Source organism: Manis javanica, chromosome 13 (genome assembly GCF_040802235.1).
Source record: "Manis javanica isolate MJ-LG chromosome 13, MJ_LKY, whole genome shotgun sequence".
NCBI classification, from domain to species: domain Eukaryota; kingdom Metazoa; phylum Chordata; class Mammalia; order Pholidota; family Manidae; genus Manis; species Manis javanica.
Window position 1 is genome coordinate 61,458,728 of NC_133168.1, and position 14,608 is coordinate 61,473,335.

General features: G+C 40.5%; 1 protein-coding gene across 8 annotated transcripts in view; it reads left to right on the plus strand.

Annotated features, from left to right (window-relative positions):
• Window positions 1-14,608, plus strand: part of PHACTR2 (phosphatase and actin regulator 2) — a 252,289-nt gene that overhangs the window by 128,586 nt on the left and 109,095 nt on the right. The window lies entirely within an intron of this gene.

The window sequence follows — 14,608 nt, forward strand, 5'->3', positions numbered from 1 at the left end:
AAGGTACATACACTCAGACCCAGCAGTTACACTTTTGGAATCATACTGTAAAGAAAAGAATTACTCCCCCAGGAGCAATGTTTCTCAAAACCAAACATTGGAAATAACTAATCATCAAACAGCAAGGGATTCGTTGAATTAATTGGGATATAGGCATGTGATGGAATAAGCCATTTAAAAATTACTTGAAAATAATTTTGAAAAGTGATTTTCATCATAAATAACAAAAAAAATTTGAAAAGGTAGGTTTAAAGTAATATTCTATTTTTTAAATATGTGCATTAAAAAATCTATATGGATGGAAAGGGAGAGAGGAAATTCATTTGTGAGGAGATAGTGTGACAGTCCCTTCTTTTCCCTGCTTTGGATGTGATCAAAGCCAGGGCTTCTGTATCCAGTGTCCCCCTGGACCTCCACTGCATTTAAAGCCATGAGCTGACCTGCCACTGTATTAGTTTTTCTGTAGTTGTCATGGAATTGAAACCCATTTTAAGTTGAATGGTGTTTCTCAACCAGTTTTTTTTCTTCTTGTCTATTCAATGATGAAAACAATATAGATCCTGATGTAGCCATTTTAGGTTTAATTTTCGTTTTAGTTTGTTTGATCATCATGCAAATACCATTCACTTGGACAGAAGGAAAGTGAGCAAAAATTTGAGCCTCAGTTACTTCTTTGTAGTCCACAGCTCATCATGTCTGGTCAGTGAGTCATGTCCTAGTTTTAGCTTAAATTTATTTTACCTTCAGCAGTCTAAAAAGATAACAGCCAATGAGTGGGCAAGTCAGGTTTCACCTTTTACTACTTAATTCAGAAGGAAAGGAGGTAAGACCCCCCGATTATTGATCCTCTAATTAAGCCTCCTTAATATGAACAGATAAAAAGTTCAACCACATTCTCTTGTCTTCAGGGACTTTCATGTCACAGGCTAACTGTGAGTCTGTATTCATGGTAGTTAAGATTCATATTTAGTGAGGACTCAGCTTATGTAAAAGTGGTACTGAGATAGAGATAGTCCTCAGAAAATGGACACTTCATGGTCAAACCTCCCCATCCCCATCAGAAGCAGGGGAACAAAACCCTGAAACAACTTTTTGTTCCCCAGAAGGGACTAGGCACATCGCATGACTTTTACAAGTTTGGTCTAACTATTATCATTCATATTTGTAAACTACCCCCTCCATTTATCTTTGTTTCAAGGGGCTGGATATTTTTATTCATATAAACCTTCTGGCAAGTATAACATTCGAACCTGTAACACCAAGGAAATTTGGGTTGACAAAAGAGGGACTGAAGTGATATTTTGCTTAAAAATCTCCTAGAAAGCTGTGCTGATGTGTGCTTTGCGGGTATATTCCTGCAGATCAGCTCATTGTGGCGGGGATTAGGAAGGAAGAGTGGTACCTTCTTGCAGTGAACAGCTGCCGAGCTAAAGTGATTATGGGTAAGGTCCTACAGGTGAGGATTCAGAGAGAAATCCTGCAGAGGCTGAACCCAGGAGGCACAGAGTGGCGATGTGCAGAAATGAAAGCGGGAGGGACGGGACCCCTAGAGAACTGTGGGGACAAATCAGGAAGGCTGAGAAGGACAGTAGGGGGACAGGAACTCAGCTCTGAGAAGGAGAAGGGTGGAAGGCAAAACTGAAAGACACAGGTGGTGGGTACCACTGACGGTTTTTTTAATTAAGTGAGAGAAATGAACAGAACTTTGCTTCAAGGGGATGCATCTGCCTGCTGCACACAATTGATTTTGTCCTGGCGACGAAAGGAAGGCAGGCCGGGAGGTAGGCAGCAGTAATCCCACCAGGTGGGACGAGCTCCTGACCTGGGTGGGGACTAGAGAAATGGGAGTAGGTTGATGCCCAGATCTGTACCTCTGTCTTTTCCTTGTGCTCCAGGCTCAAATACACAATTGCCCATTTGGTGGGTCTACTTGAATCCTTTATGGGCATCTCACAAGGAACAGGTCTAAACAGAAGGCACGATTTTGCACTCCAACCTGGTTCTTCCCTGGACTTCTTACATTTCATTAAGTGATACCTCCAAATACTCATTCAAGCCAGAAATTTAGGAGTCATCCTTGTTTTCCCCTCTTTTCCACACTGATCCATCAGCGTGGACCGTCCATTTTTCTTCCAAAATATATCTCACGTCCACTCACTTCTCTGTATCTACTGCCACCATCTAAGCTGTGTCCAGTCTATTCCTTGGACAACTGCAGTGGGCTCAAGCTGGTCTGCTTCTCTTCTCAACCTCCTGCAGTTCATTTTCCATACAACAGCTAAAGTAATTTTTTAAAGCAAAAAATGTCATTTCCATACTTGAAATTTTTCCATGCCTTCCCATTGCATTTAGAATGAAATCCAGATTTCACACTACAGTCCTCAAAGCCATTATGTGATCTTTGTGATGCCTGATCTCTGCCCTGCCCTTCACCCCCACTTCCACCCGGCCCTACAGTGTTCCTCCATTTTCAGTCCTCAGACAGCCTGGCTCATCCTCACCTGTGACCTTGGCAGTTGCTGCGCCCTCTGTTCCGGCCACATGGGACACTCCTCCACCAGCTCTTTAACAGTTGGCTCCCACTTCGGCCCCAGGGTTACCCCTTCTTCAAGACCTTTCCCTGGCAGCCCCTTCCCAGAACAGCCTGCCCACCCCTCAGTCGAGTTCTCTGCTCCTTCATGGCACTTGTCCCTCAGAGTATCTTGTCTGTTTATGTGTTTGTGTCCCTTTACTGGAACCTCGGTTCCGGGAGCTAAGGGAATGTTATCTTATTCACAGTGTGTCTTCTTATTCCTAGATAAATGCCTGACACAAAAACTGTGGAATAAATGAGAAACTCTGTTTGGCCAGCTCAGCTACTAGTAGTGATAGGAACTGAGTGGAAAATTAGGTAGCATCCGAGAAATACAGAATTGTTTAAACTGATTCTTTCATATTCACTTCCAGTCACCAGATAGCATGTGTACATGGCTAGTAATTGATTGTTCATCTTGACGCGTTATTACTAACCTGTCAGTGTAGAGATAGAAGCTACAGCTTTGCCTTTCACGTCCCTCCAACCCCTGCCTCGCCATCACACATTTCCCGTCCTCCCATGTTGCATCTCCCCCTCATTCTTAGGTTGTGCTCTTGATCAGATCAGCCTTCTGTAGACCTACCTAAAGCCTCCTGAAGGTTAAGCCTTGAGGTAAACCAGGGTTGCTTTTTCTTTCCTGCATACCTTTGTCTTGCCTACTGGTGTTTTGTTTGCTTGCTAAGGATCCTGTATACTCATCCCTGAGCCTATGTGCACGTAGGTAGATCTCTTCTCAACATGGCCAGATACTTTTGTTTTCTTTCAAGTCGTCTTTACGTCTGTCCATGGTCTTTGTGCTGTTCCTGTTTGGACTGGCTTTCCTCGAAGCCTGCTGCCCAGCGGATGCCCTGGGATCTCTTCACACCATCCTGGGAGTTCCTTCTACTTTCTTCTTGTGTGGGACCTCCAGAGCGCTGGATCAATGCCTTATTTTACTGGCTTTATTTCCTTATTTTGACAGAGCTAGTTTATTGAGTTTATTGAGAAAAGCTCAGGGAGCATGGTTTTTGCCTTGAGACCTAGTATTAGAAAGTGTCTTTATTCTGGCTTCCTACTTGGTTCAGAGCTTGGCTGGGTCATAAGGTTATCAAGCAAACTTGTTGTAGTGTGTAAAAAACACACACTGTCACTTGTGATTAATCACGATTAACATTTTTTCCCTTTATGTAGAAGACTAATTTTTTTCTCTTTTGCAAATAGCTTTTAGTTAATTTCAAAAGACCTTCTTGGATGATTGTTACACAAGAATTCAACCTGATCTGCTCTTGTTGTTATAGTCTAAAAAATATTTTATGAAAATATAAAAGTTTATGGCCACATAGACTAATTAAAAAATGTTTGCTGTGATAATAATGGTATTTCATCGACTTGCCCAATTGTGAGAATCACCTAGTATGTTTGGTTACAAATACTCACTTCTGGGCTCCAATTCTAGACCAGCAAAATCAGAGTCTTTTGGAGAAGGGGCTCAGAATTGGTGGTTCGACAAGCATTCCAGAAGATTCTTATGGTGAGAGAAATATCCTCTGGAGATTAGCGGTATTCAGGTATTTAAAAGGTAGCTTCATATGACAATTTCTCTTCATGAACAATATGTATATTCTCTTGACTTAAGGTAGAAGTTACAATGTCCAGTTCAAAAACGCTGATGTTTCCTACCTAATGCCTGATGAATTTGGTCATTAATATGTCTTGTTCCTGAGCAATTATTCCCATTGCCGAATGCGATTTTGGCAAAATCTCATTGCCAGCAAAGTTTTCCCTCTTCCTTTCCTTTTTTAAATATTATGAGCTACAGAATAATTCATTTCCCACAATAGTCAATTTTGAGCTAAATGTGGTTACATTTGAAGGGAAAGGTTATCCATAGAACTGCAGTTACTGTATAAGGGAAGGACACAGAATTTCAACTCTGTTGCCTTTTCTGGAAGGCCCCTGTGAACTTCATGTAGCTGCACGGTAATTACTTACGGAGGAACCACGATCAAAGAACAGGGATGGATGAAAACAGGTGTTTAATAGTGAATAGGAGGGACTGTAAGAAAGAGTTTAGTAAAATACACTGCTGACGGGAGGCGGAGTCCCTTTCTCTTTCAGCAATGTGGGCAGCAAATTCTGAGAACTCCGAAAGGAAGCAATCATCTATTTAAAACTTCTTTTCATGTGTTCCTTTTTGGAAATGCTCAGCTTTTTATTTTTACCTCTGTTTGTACTTCAGGGGTCTTTCCTTTCAATGTTGTGTTTATTTGCACTACATTGCCCAGTGTGAAGTAAATTGCGGTCTTAATTGGGGTTTCTTAAAAGCTTTTTCTAGAGAGTTCCTTGCAGCCTCCCTGGGGAAGGCCACTGCTGCCTGGCTGAGGTGTTCTGAGGGGGGGCCTGCTGAGCATTGCCTTGGGCCTTTCTTCCGGAATAAAAATGTTTTTCACAGGAGCTGGGGCACCCACCGGACTGAGAAGGGCAGCCTGGCAGGACGACTCAAGATTACTATTACCTATTTCATTTATTAAAAGGGGTTTTGTGTTTTTAAAAATTTCTCCATTTGTAAAGTTAACTTGGGCTGACTTGGCAGGCCGTCTGTGGAGGAGCCGACTGAGGGTGGAAACTTGGAATAAGGCAGAATGAGTTAACTGAGCTCATGTCCAATGTTTCTGTGGGCCTGACTGAGCAGTGCTTCATTTTCCTAAAACCTCCTAGAACGGAATTATATACATATGTGCGCAACCAGTGTACTGTCACTTGGAAAGTACTTGGCTTTCCGTTTTTTAAAGAAAACATGAAAAGAATAAAAAGCAAACTGGAGATTTTCAAAAAGAATCTCGAACTGTATACTTTAGAAAATGAATCCCCTTTAATCATGTAACCACAAAATGTCAGAACATACATATACTTCATTGTTCAAATGAGATGTTCTGATTTACAAAACTATTGTAAAGTAATCATCACAGAAGCCTTTAAAAACCTTTCTTTTCCCTCTTTTAGGTGGGGTTGGATTAGAGACGAGGTTGAAAGTTGTTTGACATTTCCCTCTACCTTCGGTGAATTGCTTTCCAGACACCAGTAGATGTCTGCATTAGTTTGCTTGGCTACCAGCACAAATTACCACACACTGGGGGCCTTACACAGTGGACAGGTATTTTCTCACAGTTCTGGAGTCTAAGAATTTAGAAAACCACAATCAAGACTTGGTTTATCTGAGGCTGCCCGTTTGGGCTTGCAGACGACCTCCTCATCCTCTTTCCTCCTGTGGCCTTTCCTCTGTGTGCACACATGTCTGTGTCCAAATTGTCTTATTAGGACAACAGGCATATTGGATTAGAGCCCACCCATAGGGCTGTATTTTACCTTAATTAGGTCTTTAAAAGCCCTCTATCCAGACACAGTCACATTCTGAGGTACTCAGGGTTAAGACTTTAATATATGAATTTTGGGGACACAGTTAAGCCCGTAACAATGTCCTTACAAAAAGTTTACAAACTGGGGTTCATTCACAGTGGCCCATTAACACATTGGATCCATTATCTTTTTTCTGGACTCTTCAATTCCACTCCTTAACAGAAGACAGCTTCCTTTCTGCTCGCCTCCCACAGTGGCACCTGCTCAGTAGCTATGACTTGAATAAGAGGGTGCTTTGAAGGTGATTTTCAGCAATGAGAATCAACCAGTGTCACTAGGCATTGACACTTAAGAAATGAAGCATGGAATGTAAAGAGTATATAAGGTAAAATTAGAAAGTGGCCTACTTAAACATTGCATTTCCGCCATAATTGTTTAAGAAACTATTACCAATATCATGTGACTAGAGCAACAAATTGAAAAAAAAAATGCTCACCAATATTCTAATCTCATTGTGGTCAGCATTGATATGTGTACCACCTGGCGGACTGATAATCTTGAGGGCCCTGAATATATGGCACTCTATTAAAGAAATATTTTGTTCCCCAATGTCACTACATACATTTTTTTTTCTTTTCTGTTTGAATTTCCTTACTGTGTAGTTTCATTGTCTTTGATGTGCTTGATATCCAACAGAGTGACATGTCTCTTCACAAAGAGCTGCTAAAATAAGAAAGAAAATGAACAGGGATGCTACAGAAAGATAGTGTTTAAACACCTGTCAAAGAAACGGCAGAACAAGAATGTTCTTGCCAGAAAAATGCAGCAGCCCCATTGAGTCAGGTTGGCAATTCAAAGATGATTCATGTATGATAAAAAGACATTCCTATTATATCCCATACACATTGCAAAACACCTAGTCGGCCTCCAATGATGTCTTCCTATCCCTTGTTAATTTCACAGGCGACTCTTCACAGAGATGGACAGTTTAGGGGACTTGCTCATATTATCACAAGATATGAAGATAGTGCTTCAAAAACATGCCCACCTCCTTGAGGTTGAAAATTCCTTAATTTAAATAGAATAGGTCCCTTCAGCCATTTAAGTCCAGAAGTAAGACTTGGGTCCATCAGAGCCTAGCAATCTTAGATCCTCCCTTAAAGGGATTTAAAACTCTCCAGTCACCTAAGAAAGTATTTACTTCATAGGCATCCCTTAGGACCAGGGATTTCCTAGAAGTAAGTTAGATCTTAAGATGGCTGAGATACAAAACATTCCCCAAAGGGTACATTCAAGACCCAATTTTTTGGTGCCCTGATCTGAATGCAAATAGTGATGGGTTACAAGCTTGAGGGTGTGCAGGGATTCTTAGCCAAGCCTTCACACTCATTAGTTGTGACCCTGTTACTTAAGACTTTTAAGGCATTTTGCTGATTAGAATCTGCTGAACCCTCAATCTAAGGAAGGTTAAAAGTCACAGAATCTTGATATTTTTCCATGTGAGAACAGTTCATTTGGATCTAACTCTGATACTTCAGATTCAAAATTCAACATCCTAAGTCCTAAAAATGAAGTCTTACTATATATACATGATGGAAATAACTGATAAGGATTTAATTAATAATGACTCATTGTGTTACAGTATCATTCCAACCTTATTTTTATTGCTGGGTACCTAGACTTAGGGGTGAAGAGGAAAAGTACAAAGTTCCTGTTAGATGTCAAAAAGGAAGGGTGCAGAGTAAGCAGGCCCCTTTGTAATGATTTCTTAGCCAGTTCGGTGCGTGATGAGGATTCTCAGTAAATAAGTCTTTTGGGACTTAAGGAGCTCTGTGAATTTAAAGGTGGCCCTAACTGTAACTTAAACTGTGTTGAATCATGAAACGGAACTCCTTTTTTCTCTTTAGATTTTGACATTGGCATATTTAGAAACAGGAGTAAAATGCAACTTCCTGTGTTAGGCAGCTATAGCAACACATTGTCTATAGTACAAGCTTTTCAAAAAACCAATTGCAACAACAATTTGTAACCCAGCGAGATGTAGACAGTTCCGAAACTGGGTTTTCAAAGTGATTAACTAAGTGTTATATTCACCAAGTATGCAACCAGTCTTTTGAATGAAATATTTTTTTTCTTACTTTACTTTTTTATTTTTTGCAGGCTCAAGTGTAAAAATAAATTGCACAACTTCCTAGCTGGTAGTGTATAGAGCCAAGTCCAATTGTAACTACTCTTTCCCATTCTTGTAGGTTGTAGGGGATGTCAGCCTTCTTGCTTCATTCCTTTCCTCAGTCCAGGGCATTTCTGCTATAGGATAATGGTGATTTCCCTTGAGTGCTAGTTGGTCTCAGCAGCTGTCTGTAATTGTCTTAAGACCAGTGGAGAACACAGGTGGCTCTCTGCAGGAGTCTCTTCAGTGGTCGGGTTAGGGTGTGTTTTCTTGGAGCCCTTTGAAAGACCAGAAAAATATCTTTGAAAGATATGTTACTACCGCAGTTTCTTCAGATAATAAATAATGCATTTTCTATCACTTATTTCCCTCAAGAACATTTTAACAGCTCCCTTTCTGCTTGTTTGGGTGGGGACCAGGAAAAGAAGAGGTAATGGAAACAGCTGAACTTTCATAAATATTGTTGAAGCAGTGTGACTCTTTATATATGTTATTTCTATCACCTAAATATAAATTGTCATATCCCATTCTATGGATGAGAAAGAGACTCCAAAGGGTTGAATCACTTGCTCAAGGTTACCAGCTAGGAAGTGGAAGAAGATTATTAAGTTGAAGTCTTTCTGGGCCTGAAACCCACATTTTTCCTCTATGGTACTTTACAGTTCTATAGTAGTTTAAACTTAAGATGACTCATTATTTCTCTTTTTCTTAAGCATGCACATAGTGTTACCAGGGTGCCAAATAAGCTAAAGGATAATACCAAACATTTTCTTATTTCTTCCGCACTTTAATATGGAGCAATGTGTCAGTCATCCTCCATTAGTGTTTGTCCCCTTAGGATACTGGTGTAACAGGAGATATTCAGTGCTCAGGTGAAAGGTAAGATAGAAGAGGCAGTGTTGTCTTTTTAGAGTGGAATACACAGTCTTAAAGAATGATTCCTCATAATGAGCACGTTACATTATATAGTCACCTTGTTGCTGCCATGACATTGGGCTACACAAAGGGCCTTGTCATTCTACCAGTTTCTGATAGATGTAGTGAATCCAAAGTCTAAAGTATCGATGCAGAGCTAAAAACGTCCATAATAATGCTATTTTATGGAAGAATTTGATTTCAGGTTAAAAATAGGGTTTATAAGTTTTCTATATGGTTTCCTAGTTTTCTGGGACATTCAGATTCTCACATGTAATGCCTGAAAAGAATGGAAAAAACACAAAAGCAATTTGGATTTAGTTCCAATTTAGCTAGGTAATTTACCTCTCCCAGTTTCTTTACCATGAAACTAAACTGCCTTTCTGACCCAGTTAGGAGTAAGAAGTGAAGACTAAAGAAAAATCTGAGATGCCTAGTGTGTTTAGAGAAGGAAGAAGAAAACGTCAATGTGGTGTGTGTGGAGGAGTAGCTCTTGAAAAAAATTTATTTCACCACTCATCACTGTGTGAAAATAGAAAGTTCTTAAATGATAATTTCACATATAAATTATTTCAACAGTTTTTTCAGTTGTCTTTGATGGATTGTCTTTTTTTTAATTACATAGTAAGCAGCAATTAAGTCTTTGTTCACTTGAAAAATTTGTTCACAGTGTCTGTACTGCTTTTATGAGTGTTAATGATCCTTCCTGCTGGCTTTGATATTTTCTCAATTTCAAACTTTAGTGTTTGTTATATTATCTTTCAAAATATTTGGAATTCTACAGGAAGGCACTGTTAGAAACAATTTCCTCTGTGTGAAAAATCTTAAGACCTGCTAAAATAAATCATAGCCTTGTCAGGCCAGGCCTTGTACATTATTGCCAAACGTTTGTCCATGATTTAGTTATTCATTCTGTAAATATTTATCAAGTACTTTCTGTGACCTGGGGACGGGGTGGGGGCACCACCAGGAATAAAACCCCTTGGTCCCTGTCCTCACAGGACTTCTGGTCAACTGGCTGACTATGACTTTTTCTTTATATACTTGATCCTCCAAGAGGTAATCATTTTCCCTACCCACTTAACAGCAACAATAAAAAATTATTTTTATAGCTTCTGGAAAAGTCAGAGAATTACAACTAGCTACTTCTGACATTCAGTTACAGGCCTTTTTCATCATTCTAGTACACATTCAAAAGTCCTTCAGGCTGGTATCGAAAATCTTCATAAGAATTATATCAGAAAAGAATTCTGGAATAAGCTGCTTGGCTTAATGGTGCCCCAGTTGGATTCAGAGGCCTTCCACTTGGTGGTTTACCCAAGTCTGGCTGGTACAACTCCTTCTCTGGACTGCTTGCTTGATACAAATGTCATTTGAAAGAAAGAAACCAAAATAGAACATCTTGTAAGTGGGATACCCTTAGTGACTGTATTGGAGAAAAAAATTAAAACCAGCCTTAAAGGCATCACTACTATAGAATGAATTTTTTTAAAAACCGACTAATGGAATTCTGTTCTTTCTTTCTTTCTCCCCCCTCCCTCCCTTCTCCCCCACACTCTCTCTCTCTCTCCCTCTTTCTCTCATTATGTGTATCAACTAAGGAATGTTAATCTTTTGCTTTTCAGTGACTTTAAAATGGTTTCCTCTGAATTTGGACAAGGTATTTCTACCTTTTAAGCAACATTATGAAACTTGAGTAAATCTCTGTAGCCCTCAGACAGTTTTGCCCTGAACTTTAACTCAGAACTTGGAGAGCATTTTGTGCCATGCATGTCACAAAAGCTAATGCTCAACAGCCGCAGTCTGAGCCCTCCCGCCACGCGGATCTCCTGTGCCCTGTATTTCTATAGAGCCATATTTCTATTTTGGAATGGATGGTTGCTTGAATAATGTCTGCCTCCTTCTTGGGCTGTAAGTAAGCCTCCTGAGGGCAGAGATCTGATCCATTTTTGTTCACTATTATGGACTTGGTGCATTACCTGGTTTATAATAGTTACGCAATAAATTATGAATAAATGACTGCCTTCCCTAGTAAGCAGATGTTTTTATATCCTCATGTTTCTGTGGACCTCCTCACCTCCTCTTCTTTGTCTTGTCTGGAACCCACCTCTCCCCAGTGGTTCTTCCTTTAGCTCTGTGTAATGGATGCTCTGTTCCCCACTCCCTCACCCCTGACATTTGATTTCCTCCTGCTGCCATTCCTAGCCGTTTTCCTTCCTGTATTGTGTGTATTCTCATTTGAAGTGCATGCCAGCCTGCTAGTTTCTCTTCACATCTCTGTTGCTGTCATCTCCTGACTCCCTGCTCACTTCCTCATACTCACCAGACGAGGGTGGTCACCTCTCTCCATGCCAAGTCTTGATGTTATCCAGAGGGAGGTCAGTCCCGTGTAGCTAGCCTGTTCTCCTTTGGATCCTCACTCTCTCCTTCCCTTTAGGCATTTTCCCCTCAGTCTACGAACATGCTTGAGTATCCCCCCACACTTTGTAATTTTAAAACAAATAAACTTTTTCCTTTACCTGACGATCTCAGTACAAAGAAGTCCAACATTCTTTATTGCATAAAGCATATTGCCTCCTAACTGTAATCCTTCTCTAAGCATTCCCTCTGGCTCTCAACTGCTGCTTTTGTTTGGAAGACTCCCCCAAATAACTTTAGCACTGACTTCTCACTAATGTGCCTCTAGTGTATTTCTGACCTTCTGCTGGACATCTTTCCCTGAATGTCCTGCCAATACCTGAAGGTCGTGCATGGTGCCTGAACATAAACCGTAGGTCTTTTCTCCAAGTCTTCTTTTGACATTTCACGGCATCCTTGGGGAGGTTCAGGCCATGACGTTCTCCCTGAATTCTCCAGACAGTTCCTCCACCTCCTCACTTCTTCCTCAATATCCCTTGGATCCATTCATCCATTGGTCCCTTGGATCCAGTCCATTTTCACTGCTTCTCTCCCAAGTTCAGATGCCTGCATTTTGCAGACACCCCTTATCTGAACTCTAAGGGTATAAATCTGGGTGCCCAGGGAACTTGTTATGACTAATTGACATAAATTCTCCTCCCTGCATCTTGCCTTCCATTGTATAAGCCTCTAGGTTTCATTTATGCTTTGGGGAGATAATGCCATAATTCTGCATGTGGCCACCAGCTTTGGGAACTTGGTGTGACTGCCAGGGACCGTTGGACTACAGACAGGCTTAGGCACATTATATGTAGACTCTCAGGCTCTCATTTATCCACCAGCTTTTTGACCTAAAGATACTGGTCTAGATTTAGTGTTAATAATAATACTTCAGTGCATTCATCTTCCACAGGAAATTTATCATAATTTTGGCAGAGGCAACATTTCGCCACTTACTTAAAAAGAGTGAAATTTGATTTAATTTGATTTTATAATTTATATGTAAGGTCTGCCAGCTTTTCCCCTCAAGTTTTAGCCACGTGCACTTGCTCAGCATAAATTGAGTGGTCGTTATCCAGACATAGAGGGGGTGAATCCCCCCGAGTTGGTAGTTGGCCCACTTGCAGATATGTCGGCTTTTTCTTTTGACAAAGACAGCACACCTTCCACACACTGTGACCTGCTCCCGACCCCGACTCTGGGAGTTGTTGCAGGAGAGGGCTAGGGTAAGGAAAGGAAGGTAGAAGGTTCGTTAGCTCCTTTCTTGTTTTTCACCTCTATTGCAGACTTTTTGCTATTGCCTGGCTGAGCCATAATATCTGTTCATAGAATCTTTTGTTTACAAAATGTAAAATGCTTTTGTTTACAATCAAATTGATTTTTCATTTGCAAAGTGACCCTTTTCCTACTCAACCAAAGTTTCTTTAAACCGCAGATACCAAAGTTTCTTTAAACCGCAGATACGAGTACCATTCTTTAATCTGTTAAACATCCCTTAGCAAGTCCAGGGGATGTTGTTCATGTCAGTGCATCAGGATGTCATACAGCTGCACAAACATACTCGTTCTGCAGGCCTACCAGCCACAAGCTTAAACTCCGAAATTCTTTGTCTGTGCGTGCAGACAGATGGAAGTCTTTAGTAGCTTTTCCCTTTGGGGGTTTAAAAAGGATGGCTGTCTCCATTAGAAAAACAAGTTAAAAAATGGATGGTATCAAATTTCTAAAATTAATGCTATGGTAAATAAGGATTCTAAGCAATCAGATGACTGTAGTTGACATAAGTGGAGAAAACACTCTGCCTAGAACCAGCATGAACTTAACTGTGATGAACTGGCATGGTTTTAGAGAATGAAATAGTCCCTCCTCTAACTCTTTGGATTAGTCCAAAGAGGTGGTTGTGGGTAGACATGAATTACTATTCTTCATTAAAGTTTATGTCTTGCCTTCTCTTAAAATAGAGCCCTATTCCCACCCATGACCCTCTGACCCCATTTTGTACAAAGAGCCCTCTGGAGGCAGACTGTTCAGTTTAAATCCCACTTAATGGCTTTGTGACCTTGGGAAATGTGCTTGGTCTCTCTAGGCTTTAACTTCCTCATGTACAAAATGGGAATACTGTTTCACAGGGTTGTGGTGACAATTAATGAGGCGATATTCATAAAGCACTTAGACCAGGTCTTACTGTGACCTTTAAGATTAATGTACTCACCACAAATCACTATGAGAATCAGAATTTTTAAAGTTGGAAAGGGGCTTAGAGCTCAGTTAACCTCGTCTGCTAATTTTAGCAATGAAATATTGGCGTCCTTACCGAAGGTCACAGGGCTAGTTGAGTAGCAGAGTTGGGTCTGGGACTCAGCTGTCTTCTTGACTTACAGTTAACCACCCCTTGGATGGTCAAAACCCAGAACATTACCCTTGATTCATTTCCTGAAGGTGCCATGTCTTCTTTACATTTTGCTGTACAAAGAGTCTCCCTGCTCTTTAGAGTACTAGGAGGTGCTGCTGGCTCACCCTGAGTTAAGCTGGCATATTCCCACGCGAGTGGGAAGAGAGCCCTGGTCAGGAATCAGATGATCCAGGTTATGTCTTTGCCACTAGCTAAGTTCTGGAAAGCCGCATAAACATCTTGGGTCTCGGTTTTTCGTCTATAAGTCTTTCATATATACAGGATAATGTGGGACTCCTGGGTTAAACAGCATTGTCCCTATAACGGATACTGATCTACTCTGTTTCTACGAATTGCATTGCTCAGAACTGCTGACTACTCTAATATGCAAAGTAAGAATAAACATAAAACTGTCATCGGTACAGAAAGTAAGCTGCTTCTCCACCTTTAGTTTTGTTCAGGTTTGCTTCCACCTAAACAAGATTAAAACTTGCTTAGCACAGCTTCAGGGCAACCTTTAAAGGTAGTAGAAAGGTAGATTAGCTTTCCCAGAAACCGTAGTAAGGGGTAAGGAGATGTTATTCGTGTTTTCCAGATAAAGAAATTGGTAATGACAACTTTTATAAAAAGAAGAACTGTGCATAAACCTCATCATTTCAAGCACTCTATCTTCTGAGGTCTTGCTAAGATAGCATGTTTTCATTTTATAACCAGATAGTAGCTTTGCTTTGAAATGCTCATGTATATAGATACACCTCTCAAACCTAATGTTCAGTGAAAAAGGATATACACTTCATAATTCCACAAAGTTGGAGGTCCAAGAACA